At 49.2% G+C, this 13,418-nt stretch overlaps 1 protein-coding gene and 1 pseudogene across 1 annotated transcript in view; one reads left to right on the top strand and one right to left on the bottom strand.

Annotated features, from left to right (window-relative positions):
• The window catches only part of LOC118757795 (small integral membrane protein 10-like protein 2A), a 74,685-nt gene that overhangs the window by 3,344 nt on the left and 57,923 nt on the right, over positions 1-13,418 (bottom strand). The gene's annotated exons all lie outside the window — the stretch shown is intronic.
• On the top strand, positions 2,775-12,204 carry LOC101532666 (carnosine N-methyltransferase-like; annotated as a pseudogene).

The raw sequence follows: 13,418 nt of genomic DNA, 5'->3' as shown, positions 1-13,418 counted from the left end.
CGACCAGCCAAGGTGTGTCTCAGGGAAGTAACTTCCCCAGGCCATGGCCATGGCTAGTAACAGCAGAGCAGCTTTATTCCCGTTGTCACGACACTGCAGGCAGCACGGCAAAGACCTCAGGAAAGACTTTTCATCAAGACACAAATTAAGAAAACACTCAGAATACACGTGGGAAGCTAATAAACATTCAAACTAAAAGTGATTTTGCAAAAGTTGCTGCATTTTCTTCAGATCATTCTTCATAAACAATTTTTACCCCAAATAGAAAAAAAAGTGTTTTACAAAGACTCAGATGATGAACACAATTAATCCAAAATTCCCCTCTTTTCCTGTATGTGGTCCACACCTTCGTAAGTTCTGCTCGAGCAATCCTCAATGTCAAGCCATCGAAAATGAGGAAATAAACCAGAATTTTCACTTGCCACACTGCACTGGGCGCACGTGTGAACATGCTATCTCATGATTTCCATTTTATAACTAAGGAAACTGGAGCCATCAGAGATCAACAGCTTTTCTCCGACAAGAGGAAGAAGGAAGAAATAAGGACTGGAATTTCTCAAATCTGATAAAAGACATGAACATATAGGCTAGGATGCTCAACACATGCCAAGGAGAGCAAGCCTGGGCGGTCCAGAGTCAGGCCACTCAGCAACGCCAGCCAAGCCCAGCCCCCACTCCGCCTTCCCAGGACTCTTGGCATCCCAAAGACGCCTCTGACCTCCCCAGCAGCGACTACGGCCACGGGCTTCCTTCCCTCCTCCCATGGCTCTCCCAGGCTCCCCCGTCGGAGCCCCCTCACATCTCCCTGCCCCACCTTGCTCAGCCCTGGCAGTGTTTTCTGGCCCCTGTGGCAGGAATGCATGTCTCTCACACTTGACATTCACTGGGAAGCACAGAGATCCAAATCTAGAGAGGAGGCTGAGAGCTGGGAGGGGAGGATGCCTTCAAACCCAGCAAGTAAATCACTGGAAGGAGGAGAAAATAAAAATGCTAAATGCTCAGACGGATCAACAGAACAGCAGTATGCAAGGAACACTTGAACTCTAAGTTGTGACTCTTGTCACCAAGGAAGCTTCTGTTCTACTCAAGAGAAGAACACGCGTACAGGTGTCCAGCTCAGACACCATCTTCCTGGGAAAGGCAAATGCATCTGGAGACTTAACCCAGTCTGTCGGCAAAAGGAAACTAACTGGGTTCTCCAATGTAGCAAATAAAAGCAACATGGATAGCTGGTTATTTATTTATTTTAAAGATTTATTTGTTTACTTGAAAGGCAGAATGATGCAGTGAGCTGGACTGAAACTGCAGTAGCTGGCATGGGAACCAGGGATCTGCTAGGAGATGCCAGCATGGCAGCTGGCAGCTGGTTCCCTGCACCTCAGCACTGGCCTCTCGGTAGAGTCTGAATTTCAACGGTGAGTAGGTAGTTTCAGAGGGTTGGCCCACAGCTTCTCCCCTGCCCTGGGGATGGACAGGGTGGGCTGAGAGCACATTGAAGACCTGGCAGACGAAGCCACACACTCCTGGCTTGACGAGGCTCCTGGCCCCTCTTGGCCTTGCGCGCCTCTCCTTTTGGTGTTCCCTATCTCTTCAAAGCCCCAAGGAATTAAAGTGCTGACCATTTATGTGTCTAGTACGTCCACACAGAATTTGCTTGTCTAAAAGAGAAAGCAATTCCACTGGGTCTTGCAGTTATGCAGGAGGATATCCTAAGTCTCTAGAGATTTGCCCAGCCATGCCCTGGGTGTAAAAGCCCTTACCACCTGTATTTCACTCTGAAATACTGTGGCAGAGTAACTGGGTACAATGATAATGACGATAACGTCCATTTGATGGACACATGGGCGGTCATTCTTTAGGTTATATTATAAGGGCATGACACTCATGTCTTCAACGGCAAGTGACATCTCTTGTGGCAGATCTTCTAGGGTAAACACAGGAACACTCACGGACACATTTAGCAGAATCAATTAATAAGAGAGGTGTGTGCTGAAGCAGTTTGTCCCTTCAGCATCCTGCTGCGTTACTGTTTCTTGGGACAGCCGAATGCACAGGGTAGACAGACAGCTGTTGAAGCAGCTGCCAGTGTAGTCCCACCAGGATCTCCCTGCACCCAAGAAAACCGAGCAGTCGCATCATCGACTGACACACAGGCACCTCACACATGCTGAGTTAAAAGCGAACCGACACACCACGCTGGGGGAAGGGATCCGGAATTACCCAGGCCTCTGCCTCAGCAGCACCACTCTGTCTGCAGAAGGCACGCAGAAGCCGGGAGCCTGGAATTCCGTTTAGGTCTCCCAGGTGGCTGGGAGGGGCCCAAGCACCTGCTGCCTCCCAGATGCATTGGCAGGAAGCTGGAAGTAAAGTGGAGGAGTGAGGACATGAACCAGCACTCTACTATGGTGTGTGGGCATTCCAAGGGGCAGCTTACTAATGCTGTTCCGCAATGCCGGTCCTCACCTGTCTGCCCTGTTTCCTCTCTAAGTGCTACCAAGCTGCAGCCGTTCCCGACTGAACTTTCAGAGAGAGCATGACCTTCCATCCAAGTGTCTGCAACAGTCAAGATTGGGTCAGACTGAGGTGAAGAGCCAGAACCCAGCCCTGGTCTTTCATTGGGTCCTGGGGCCCAGACATCCAACCCAGGATCTCCGCCATGAGACAATGGAGGCCCAAGCAGCACTTCCTGCCCTAATTCTTGATGGCAAATATAAATGTTTCCATAAGGAAAAGACAAGGAGAGAGGGCAGTGGGAAGTATCTGGCTCTAGCAGCATGGCGCTGCCAGGGAAGCTTCAGGGTAAGGATGAGGAACGCAGTTATGCTGTCTGGCCCACACCCCTGCCCTTCTCGGCACTGGCCTCCCCGGTGCCAGTCTGTGGGCACAGTGGCCCACTGGGACCTCAGCCTGTGCAGCCTGGACTGTGGGTTACAGTTCGTATGAATTTAACTACAACACCCAACTGGAGACTTCTTCCAGCCAAGCTGGAAGCGGGTTTATCCTTTCCTAAAATGACATTTTTTTAAAAAGTCTAAAATTCCATACTCTAGAAAATATCTTCAAAACTGAGGTAAGGGGGCAGGTGTGGCAGTGCAGCAAGGTAAACTGTGACGTGGGCCCCAGTACTCCACTTGCAGTCCAGCCTCCTGCTACTTCACCTGCGAGGCACAGATGAAAAGCGCACTCCCTATGAGCTCTTTAAGAAGGACCTGCACTGTCAGCGCCTAGCCGCATCACTGAGGAAGTGCTACTCCTCCAGGACTTCACAAACACAACACAACCCATCAGCTAGCTGATGAAGGAAGACGAAGCTAGTCACTGCTACCAAGCACCTCAGGGTGGGCACCTGGCCCGGTGGTTAGGCCGCTCCTTGGGACACCCAACCCTATACTTGGTTCTGAGTGTAGCTTCAGCTCATGTGCACTGTGGGAGCGAGCAGGTGAGATACAATCACTGCGGCCCCTGCCGCCCAGGTGGGAGATCCAGATTACACTGGGGGTCCTCGATTTGGTTCGCCCCAGGCCCAGATGCTGCAGGCCTTTGGGAGCTCTCTGGTTTTCAAACTAAACAAGATTTTAAAAAGTTGTGGGGCTGAAGCAATGGCTCAATGGCTAAACCTCATCTTTCAAGTGCCGGGATCCCACAGGGGCTCTGGTTCATGTCCTGGCTGCCCTCACTTCCCATCCAGCTCCCTGCTTGTGGCCTGGGAAAGCAGTCAAGGACGGCCCAAAGCCTTGGGACCCTGCACCCACATGGGAAACTTGGAGGGAGTTCCTGGCTTCACACTGGCTCAGCTCCGGCCATTGTGGCCACTTGGGGAGTGAACCAGTAGATGAAAGATCTTTCGGTTTCTCCTTCTCTCTGTCAATTTGGTCTGCCTTTCAATGTAAGTAAGTAAGTAAATAAATAAATAAAGTCAAAGCATGAAGATCTGCGGAACTTGAAAACGGCCAGGAAACAGAGGAACACTCCAGAAATTCAGTGTCATCAAAGGCTTCGAAAGACATCACACTCACTCTCTCTCTCTCACACACACACAACATGTGTCAAAACTTCACAGTGCACACTGTAAACGCACAGAATCTTTCCAACATTTTCATTTGACAGATACACACATCCCGGATGAGGCTAGGCAGAGACCAGGTGCCCGAACATGCCTCCAGTCTCCCAAGCAGGTGGCAGGCAGGCAGCTTCCTGAGATGGAACTGCAGCCTGCCAGGGGCTGCAGCAGCAGGCAGCTGGGGTCAGCAGCCAGAATCAAACCCGAGAATGCCAGCACACGACACGGGGTTCTCATCTGTTTCTTTTTTAAAAAATAAATTCCTTTTATTTTTGGTGTTTACAGAGTTGAGAGGGATTTACGCCCTGTGGACCACCGATTAGGGTGGAGACAGACGAGGACGGGCAGGGGGTGTAGATGAGACAACTGTCTCCAATCTGCTTCTCTCCTCCCGTATCTGGGGAAGGAGGGAGAGAAGGGGGAAGGGTTGTTCTCCCCTTTCACGTATTTCACTGCATATATACAGGGTTCATTTTAAAAAATGTATTTATTTTCAATGGAAAAGCAGATTTACAGAGAAGGAGAGGAGAGAAAGATCTTCCATCCTCTGGTTCACTCCCTAAAGTGGCTGTAACAGCTGGCCAGAGCTGAGCCGATTTGAAGCCAGGAGTCTCGCCAGGTCTCCCACACGGGTGCAGGGTCCCAAGGCTTTGGGCCGTCCTCAACTGCTTTCCCAGGCCACAAGCAGGGAGCTGGGAGGGAGGTGGGAGTAGTGGGACACGAACTGGTGCCCATACAAGATCCTTCCTCGCTTATGACTCATTACTGGAGACCCAGGAAAGAGCCTGGGCTCCTGGCAAACAGATCAGGTCTCCTAATCCACTGTCTCTTTGGCTCAGACAATTCAGTGTCCCAGGCTTCCAGCAGCAACTCTCAGGTGAGCAATTAGTAACAAAGACCACATTCCCTGACTCACCAGACAACCAAGTCAGAAATCAGTAAGAAACTAAAAAACAATAATTTATTTGAAAGTCAAGAGTTTTAGAGAGAGTGCACAGGCTAGCGCTTCCATCCACTGGTTCACTCCCCATAGGCAACAACAGCCAGAGTCAGGTTGGCCTGAAGGCTGGAGCGCAGAGCTTTCTCTGGGTGTCCCACGCACAGGAGCCCAAGGCTCGGCTCATCCTCCACTGCCCTCCCAGAGCAGAAGTGATGACACAGGTGGAAGAGCAGCCAGCCTACAAAAAGCAATTCTAAATCACTCCCTGTGCAATGACATCATAATGCAAATTAGAAAATACTAAGAGAATAATGATGCAAAAACACATATCAGCATTTGTATTACATTTAAAACAATCTGTATTAAATCATAACTTAAAAAAACAGTTGTTCTAAAATAATCAGCAACTACTTTTAGAAAATAAAAGGGGTCGGGCCCGGTGGCGTGGCCTAGCGGCTAAAGTCCTCGCCTTGAACGCACCGGGATCCCATATGGGCGCCGGTTCTAATCCCGGCAGCTCCACTTCCCATCCAGCTCCCTGCTTGTGGCCTGGGAAAGCAGTCGAGGATGGCCCAATGCATTGGGACCTTGCACCCGCGTGGGAGACCCGGAGAAGCTCCAGGTTCCCGGCATCGGATTGGCGCGCACCGGCCCTTTGCAGTTCACTTGGGGAGTGAAACATCGGATGGAAGATCCTGCTCTCTCTCTGTATATCCGGCTTTCCAATAATAATAAATCTTTAAAAAAAAAAAAAAAAAAAAAAAAGAAAATAAAAGGGGTCAGTGTGCTGGCTCAGTTGGCTAATCTTCTACCTACAAGCACCAGCATCCATATGAGAGCAGGTTCGTGTCCCGGCTGCTCCACTGCCCATCCGGCTCCCTGCTGTGACCTGGGAAAGCAGTGGAGGATGGTCCAAGGCCTTGGGACCCTGCACCTGCGTGGGAGACCCGGAGGAAGCTCCTGGCTCCTGGCTTCAGATGAACTTAGCTCTGGCCACTGCGGTCACTCGGGGATGAACCAGCAGACAGAAGATCTTTGTCTCTGTCTCTCCTCACTGTAGGTGTGGCACAGCTATTTCAGACACTCCCTCCCCAGCTTCCTGCTAAGCAGCATCTTGGAAGCAGCAGGTGGGGCTCAAGGTCTTGGGTCCCCAACACCTACTTGGGAGACATGATGGAGTTCTGGGTTCCTGACCTTGGCCTGGCCCTGTAAGCATCTTAGGAATGAACTGGGTGCAAGCTCTCTCTCCAAACTTTTCAAATAAAATGAAAATTAAAGAATTTGAAAAATAAAAATTAAATTAATTTTTAAAATACACTAAGACATAGCCTCTTTGCAGTCCCCCTATATACTCCTAGGTATATAGCTAAAAGACGTAAAAACATGTCTACAGAAACGTGCAGGCAAATGTCCAAGGCAGCATATTTACAACAGCCAAAAGTGGGAAAAGTCCAAATGTCCATCAACAGATGAGCAAAGGGGAGTGTAGCACATAAGGGGTTTTTTAAAAAGTGCATGGAAAATACGCATCACCTTTTAATTTCCCATGAGCTTTTGAAGTATCCCCATGCGTACAACGGAATGTTATTCGGTCATAAAAAGGAATCAAGTTCTGACACATGCTACAGCATAGATGAACCTTGAAAAAGTTTTGCTAAGTGAAATAAGCCAGCTGCAGAAGACGACCTATCATATGCTTCCATTTATAAGAAAAGTCCAGAATAGGCCAAGGACAGACAAAACCAATCTGTGATGACAGAAACCAGAACCTGGGAAAGGGCACCGTGGCCAGCTGCGGCCCTGCCCGTGTTCCTGCTTGCACCTGAGGGGACTGGGTGGTGGGAGTGGGGGTGGGGGTGGGGGATGGGGCGGTGCCCAAGCAGGTATCAAACAAGTGAGTTCTAGGGACGCTAACATTGAGGACTGTTGGTTCTTAAGTTTCTGTACAAGGCCCGGTATGATAGCCTAATGGATAAAGTCCTCGCATCCACCAGGATTATATGAGCGGTGGGTCATGTCCTGACTGCTCCACTTCCCATCCAGCTCCCTGCTTGTGGCCTGGGAGAGCAATGGAGGACGGCCCAATGCATTGAGACCCTGCACCCACGTGAGAGACCTGGCGAGACTCCTGGATCCTGGCTTCAGATCAACTCAGTTCCAGCCATTACGGCTGCTTGGGGAGTGAATCAACAGACAGAAGATTTTTCTCTCTATACCTCCTCCTCCTCTCTATATCTGCTTTTCCAATGAAAAAATAAAAATAAATCTTTTAAAAAAAAGTTTCTGTATGAGTAGCTGATCCCTTTCATCCCTTCACCAAGAGAGGGAAAGTTTCCATGGCAGACTAAAATAGCATCCTAGGAACTGTTGCTCACCGACAGAAGCAACACTCATCAGTAATACAAGACATATGGGAAGGAACAGTATTTTTCCCTAATTAAAAATGAAAAAAAAAAGGCCCGGCACAGTAGCCCAGTGGCTGACATCCTCTCCTTGCACACACCGGGATCCCATATGGCCGCCAGTTCTAACCCTGGCAGCCCCACTTCCCATCCAGCTCCCTGCTTGTGGCCTGGGATAGCACTGCAGGGCAGCCCAAAGTCTTGGGACCCTGTACCCATGTGGGAGACCAGAGGAGGCTCCTGGCTCGTGGCTTCAGATTGGCACAGCTCTGGCCGTTGCGTCCGCTGGGGGAGTGAATCATCAAACAGAAGATCTTCCTCTCTGTGTATCGGACTTCCCAATAAAATAATGCCTTTAAAAAAAAAAAAAAAAAAGAGGAGGACTGGTCTGATGGCTCAATGGGTAAATCCTCATCTTATAAGCGCCAGGATCCCATATCAGCACTGACTTGTCTCCTGGCCACCTATTTCCCACCTAGCTCCCTGCCTGTGGCCTGGGAAAGCAGCTGAGGATGGCCCAAAGCCTGGGGACCCTGCACCCACATGGGAGACCTACAAGAAGTCTCCTGGTTTCAGATGGGCTCAATTCCAGTCATTGCAACCTTTGGAAAGTGAACCAGCAGATGGAAGATCTTTCTCTCTGTTTCTCCTCTCCATAAATTTTGTCTGCCTTTCCAATAAAAATAAGTAAATAAATTAATCTCCACATTATCATAAATGTTAAAGGAAAAATGGAGCAGATAAAAAAGAAGTGTTGGGGCAGGTATTTGGCTGAGCAGTTTGACACCAGCTGGGAGGGTCACATCGAGGAGTGGACTGCTTGAATTCACGTCTCAGTGCTGCTTCCAACCCCCTGGTAACAGGCCCTGGGAGGCAGCAACGATGGCTCTGCCTGGGACCCACACGGGAGACCTCGGCTGGGGCCCAAGTCCCTGACTTCACCTTGGCCCACCCCTTGCTCTTGCAAGCTTGGGGGGGTGGGGTGAACCTACAGACGAGCAGGCTGGCTCCCTCTCAATGTAAGAACTCTCTATATATAATATGAATAATCTCCATATATACACATGATCTATTTTATGAAGCAATTTCTGATATGACTGCTCCCCCTAGGGTGCTTCCGGTCTCCTTCTGTTGTAAGAGTATCACTGGATGAAGCACTTTTTGCAACTATAGTTAAAAATCTTTCCCAAATCTGCCTCTTGGACTCATGCATAAACATCCAGTACACCAACCCACCGATTAAGAAAAGCTCTGAGGCCACAGGAGGCCACGAAGGGACCACAGGCGCTAGCTGAAGTGAAAGAAGCCATCGGAGGAAACTGCAGGATTCCAACTACAGGACATTCCAGAAAGGATAAAGCTGGGCAGCGAGCAGCAGGGTGAGGGTGGCCAAGGGTCAGGGGCACACGCAAGGGTCACCATGCAGAGGACCCCGCAGCAGTGAGACGCGCGTGGTCAGAACCCACACAAGCACACAGCTCAAAGAACGCACCTCCGTGTACACTCGGGACTTCATTCGCAGCAGTGCAAGGACACTGTTCGTCAGCTACGACAAACATCTCCCACTAGCGGAGGATGTAGTAACAGAGACGACCACACGAGGGGGAGCAGATGGGAACTCAGTGCTAGCTGCAGGATTTTCATCTAAATCTAAATCTGTTCTAACAAAGTCTATGAATACCATTCTAAATATAGGGATAATGATATCCAAAAGTACCAAGTAATTCCCTAAAACAACTCTGAAAGTCATCTAAGGAGTTCATCAAACCAAACTCATCGTGGTTCTCTGACAATCCCACGGAGGATGAAAGAGGGGCTCCTTTATCAGATTTCAAACAGGATACCAGACAACTATCATCCAGAACTCAAGACTGGGGCTGCTGTTTGGCCTAGCAGTTAAGACACCATTTGGGAAACCAACTTTCTGTATCTGAATGACTGGACTGGAGTCCTGGCTCCACTCCCAATTCCAATTTCCTATTAATGCACACTCTGGCAGGCTCAAGTAAGTGGGCCCTGCAACCCAAGGCTGAAACCTGAACTGAGTTCCTGGCTCCCACTCAGGCCCAGGCAGCCCTGGCTGCTGCTGCCATTGGCAGAGCAAACTCCAGGGCCAGCATCCTCGCTCAACGGGCTAACCCTCCCGTGCACAGTGCCGGCATCCCATGTGGGCACTGGTTCTGCTTCCGGCTGCTCCGGTGTCCATTCAGCTCCCTGCTTGTGGGCTGGAGGGCAGCAGAGGATGGCCCAAATGCTTGGGACTCTGCACCAGAGTGGGAAACCTGGAAGAGGCGCCTGGCTCCTTTCCTAGCTTCTGATGAGTTCAACATCAGTCGCTGTAGCTATTTGGGGAGTGAGGCAGTGAGTGAAGGATCTCTCTCTCTCTCGTTGCTTCTCTGTAAATCTGCTTTCAAATAAAAATAAATAAGTCATTTTTAAAAATAATGCATCCGGGCCTGGTGTGGTAGCCTAGTGGCTGAAGTCCCGGCCTTGCATGCCAGGATCTCACACAGGCGCCAATTCTAATCCCGGCTGCTATACTTCCCTTCCAGCTCCCCGATTGTGGCCTGGAAAAGCAGTAAAAGACAGGTCAAAAGCCTTGGGACACTGCACCCAGAAGGAGCTCCTGGCTCCTGGTTTCGGATTGGCTCAGCACCGGCCATTGCAGATACTTGGGGAATAAACCAGTGGACGGAAGATCTTTCTCTGTCTCTCCTGCACTCTGTAAATCTGACTTTGCAATAAAAATAAATAAATCTTAAAATAATGAATCCAGCATGTTTACTTTGTCAAACAAAAAAGGTTAAGATTTTATTTCATTCAGTTCCCTAAAGCTGCTCTCAAAACCTTCGCTCTGGAGAAGTTCATTCAATTAAGATAAAAATATCTGCATAACTAGTTTACTGTATTTGCAAGTGAATTCTGGCAAAAAAGTATAGAATACAAATCAGTACTTGTATTGCTCATGGCCTTAAAAAAAAGGAAAAGAAAAAACCCTTCCTGCCTAAATCCGTTTTTTCCCCAATGCTCATTTGCTCTAAGGCGCCCTGGCGGAGCCTCACCCATGCTCGAGTGACAGCATGCAGTGGCATCTTCTTGCACGCTTGAAGCTCATGCAGCCTGGTAAGCCCTACTCATTCACTGCTTCATTCGTCTCCTGCAGAAACATCAGCCGCGGCTGGCTTGGGCATCGCTGGACCTAGCACGGGGGGGGGGGGGGGCGGGGGGGGGTGCCTGCCGTGCAGCGCATGCGCACACGGGACCACGCAGGTTGCTCCGAGTAAGAGGCACTGACCTGCTCTTTTTTCCTTTTGCAGTTCAGAGAATCGTGTCATTTTTTTTTTAACATTTCGTTATTTTTATTAGAAAGTCAGATTTACAGAGCGAAGGAGAGACAGAGAGGAAGATCTTCCATCCACTGGTTCACTCCTCAAGTGGTCACAATGGTTGGAGCTGAGCCTATCCAAAGCCAGGAGCCAGGAGCTTCTTCTGGGACTCCCATGCGGGCGAGGAGTCCCAAGGCTCTGGGCCGTCCTCAACTGTTTTCCCAGGCCACAAACAGGGAGCTGGAAGGGAAGGGAAGCAGCCAGGATATAAACTCGTGCCCATATGGGATCCTGGCAAATGCAAGGCGAGCTTCTAGGTTCCTGCGCAGGGCTCATGTCATGCAATTCCATGGCCTCAGTGCATTTCTGGAAATGGTGCATTCTCACTTGATAGCGAAGATAAGGGGAGAGGAAGGCTGGGCAGCTGCCAGCAAACTCTCACTCCCCACCACACACACGCAGGCCAGGCCAAGGGCCACGGCAGAGATGGCCCCCTCCTGCCACTGTCTCCTGGCCGCCCAAAGGCTGAGGTGGCTGAGGGCCGGGCGGTGAGGTGGAGGTGCAGTTCTCCACCAGGCATTTGGGTTCTGCCACGGCGGTTTGGTGGAGCGCCTGCACTTGTGCAAGATCACCAATGCTTTCCGCTACACGGCTCCAGTATGCATGAGCGAGTACACCAAAGACAGTGGTGATCACCTCCAGCCAATCAACAGAAACTACTTCCTCCGTTCCTTCTTCACTTGGACAAGATCTGGAAGTGTATTGATCATAACCAAGAACTGCTGCTGAGCATTGCGAATGATCGCGTACGTAGGTATGAACACAAGGACTATGGAGAAGACGGGAATGGATAGCTACACAGGTGTCCACCTGAGACAGTCGGAGGGACTGGAGCGAGACCGGGAAGGTCGACAGAGAGGCCTGCTACCATCCAATCATTACAGAGATTCTAAAAAACTTTCCAAGAGATGGGATCCTTGTAATCCTGGTAAACATTGTGGTACCTGGTGCTGGACGAGGAAGACTGGCCTGTCAAGGAAATGAGTAGAGCTTTTTCATGCTCTTTTCTTCCAACTTTGTACTCAACAGATGCTCTGAAATTAAATACAAACTCTAGCCCTGGATCCATCAGCTGAGCCGACCGGATCCGGCCCATCCTTTTCCATGGCTGCAGATTTTCAGATCTATCTGGAATGCACTGCTACCTGTTTCTTCATAGCTGCAGCTCACAACGTAAGTGATTATATCGCTGCAATATGGGAAATACTCAAACCAGGTGGAATGTGGATAAATCTAGGATAAATCTCTTTTGTACCACTTTGAAAATATGACAAATGAGTTTTCCACAGAATTGAGCTATGAGGACATAAAAAAAAAAGTTGTTCTGCAGTATGGACTCCAAGCAGAGGTGGAAAAGGAATCTGTTTTGTCAACAGGTGCTGTGGATGGTGTCTGGATGATGAGACACTACTGTGAGTGTGCAGTTTGTGGTCCGTAACCACAGCAATGGTCTGCAGTGACACTGCCCAGCAAAACGTCTAGCAAGAACAACACCGCAATAAACAACTGAAAATTAACTGTCTGTGATGACAGCACACAACCTCACATCAGCGGTGCCTACTTATTCCTAACAAAACTTAGACATACTGTCTATTTTCTCTAATACACTCTGCCGTGCAGGTCTGTGCTACACAAGTAAAACCAGATGAAGAAATGTCTGTACGGCACGCCTTGCTCCAGCGCAGGTCCTGCTGCCCGTGTCTTCATGAAGCTATCCAGCCAAGTGTGCCATCTTTCTGACTAGAGTACTGAGTCCGTCACCGTCTGTTTTCCCTCTGCCATGGGACCTGTTGTTCTCGGCAGAGACGAAGGCATATTCAGCCTCTGCAGTTGGGACTTAGGATAACGATGGTGGCCTAAGCAGTCTATACATGAAATATATGTGTTGTTTTATCCCTCAAACTATTTTTTTTTCTAGCTCAGCTGAGCTTAAAGAAGCATCAGAAAAGTTCATTCTCCTGAGATGCTAAGCTTAATAGCATCACAGGTCAGTCAAGTGCATTCGGCTAACTGAGAAGTCAAGTCCTCAGCCAGACTGAACTGGACACTTGCTGAATGCATATGCATCCTGGGTCACATGGGAGATCTCAGCGTCACATGTGAGGTGCAGAAGCTTCTGGAAAGGTAGTGTCGGGGTCCTGAGGAAACACGAGTACCACCTGCCCATCTGAAGTGGATGGCGTCAAAGCCAGTGAGTGCAGTTTCTCAGTGTGATGTTTACACTAATGTCTTTAGGTTATCTGGATGATTAAAACAAGCACCTTTTGGTTAAAACAATTACATACTAGTGAAAACTGTCGTAATGGTATTAACACAGGAAAATTTTGAAAATGAAATTCAGAGACAGATTGGTACCCATGGTCTGTGTCTTCAATACTGTAACAGCAGCCACTGATGAAACGTCAGATCAGCATGGCACTGTCCGTTTGGTGGTGGAGCCTTCAATTCCCACCTCTACAGATCCTCACTGGAGGGAGGTTCCCTTTTTGTTACTGTTCTTTAATGGTCATCGTTCGGTTTCCAATAGCTTTAAAATAGAGACGACTGATGTTTTACCCTTTTCTTGGAGGAAAGAACTCTGAATGTTTACACAGATTGCTTTAAAGAACCTCTGTGGCAATTTGGTTTAA

Source organism: Ochotona princeps, chromosome 24 (genome assembly GCF_030435755.1).
Source record: "Ochotona princeps isolate mOchPri1 chromosome 24, mOchPri1.hap1, whole genome shotgun sequence".
Taxonomy (NCBI): Eukaryota; Metazoa; Chordata; class Mammalia; order Lagomorpha; family Ochotonidae; genus Ochotona; species Ochotona princeps.
Note: the sequence above shows the minus strand (reverse complement) of the source record. Positions and strands in the feature narration are given on the sequence as shown.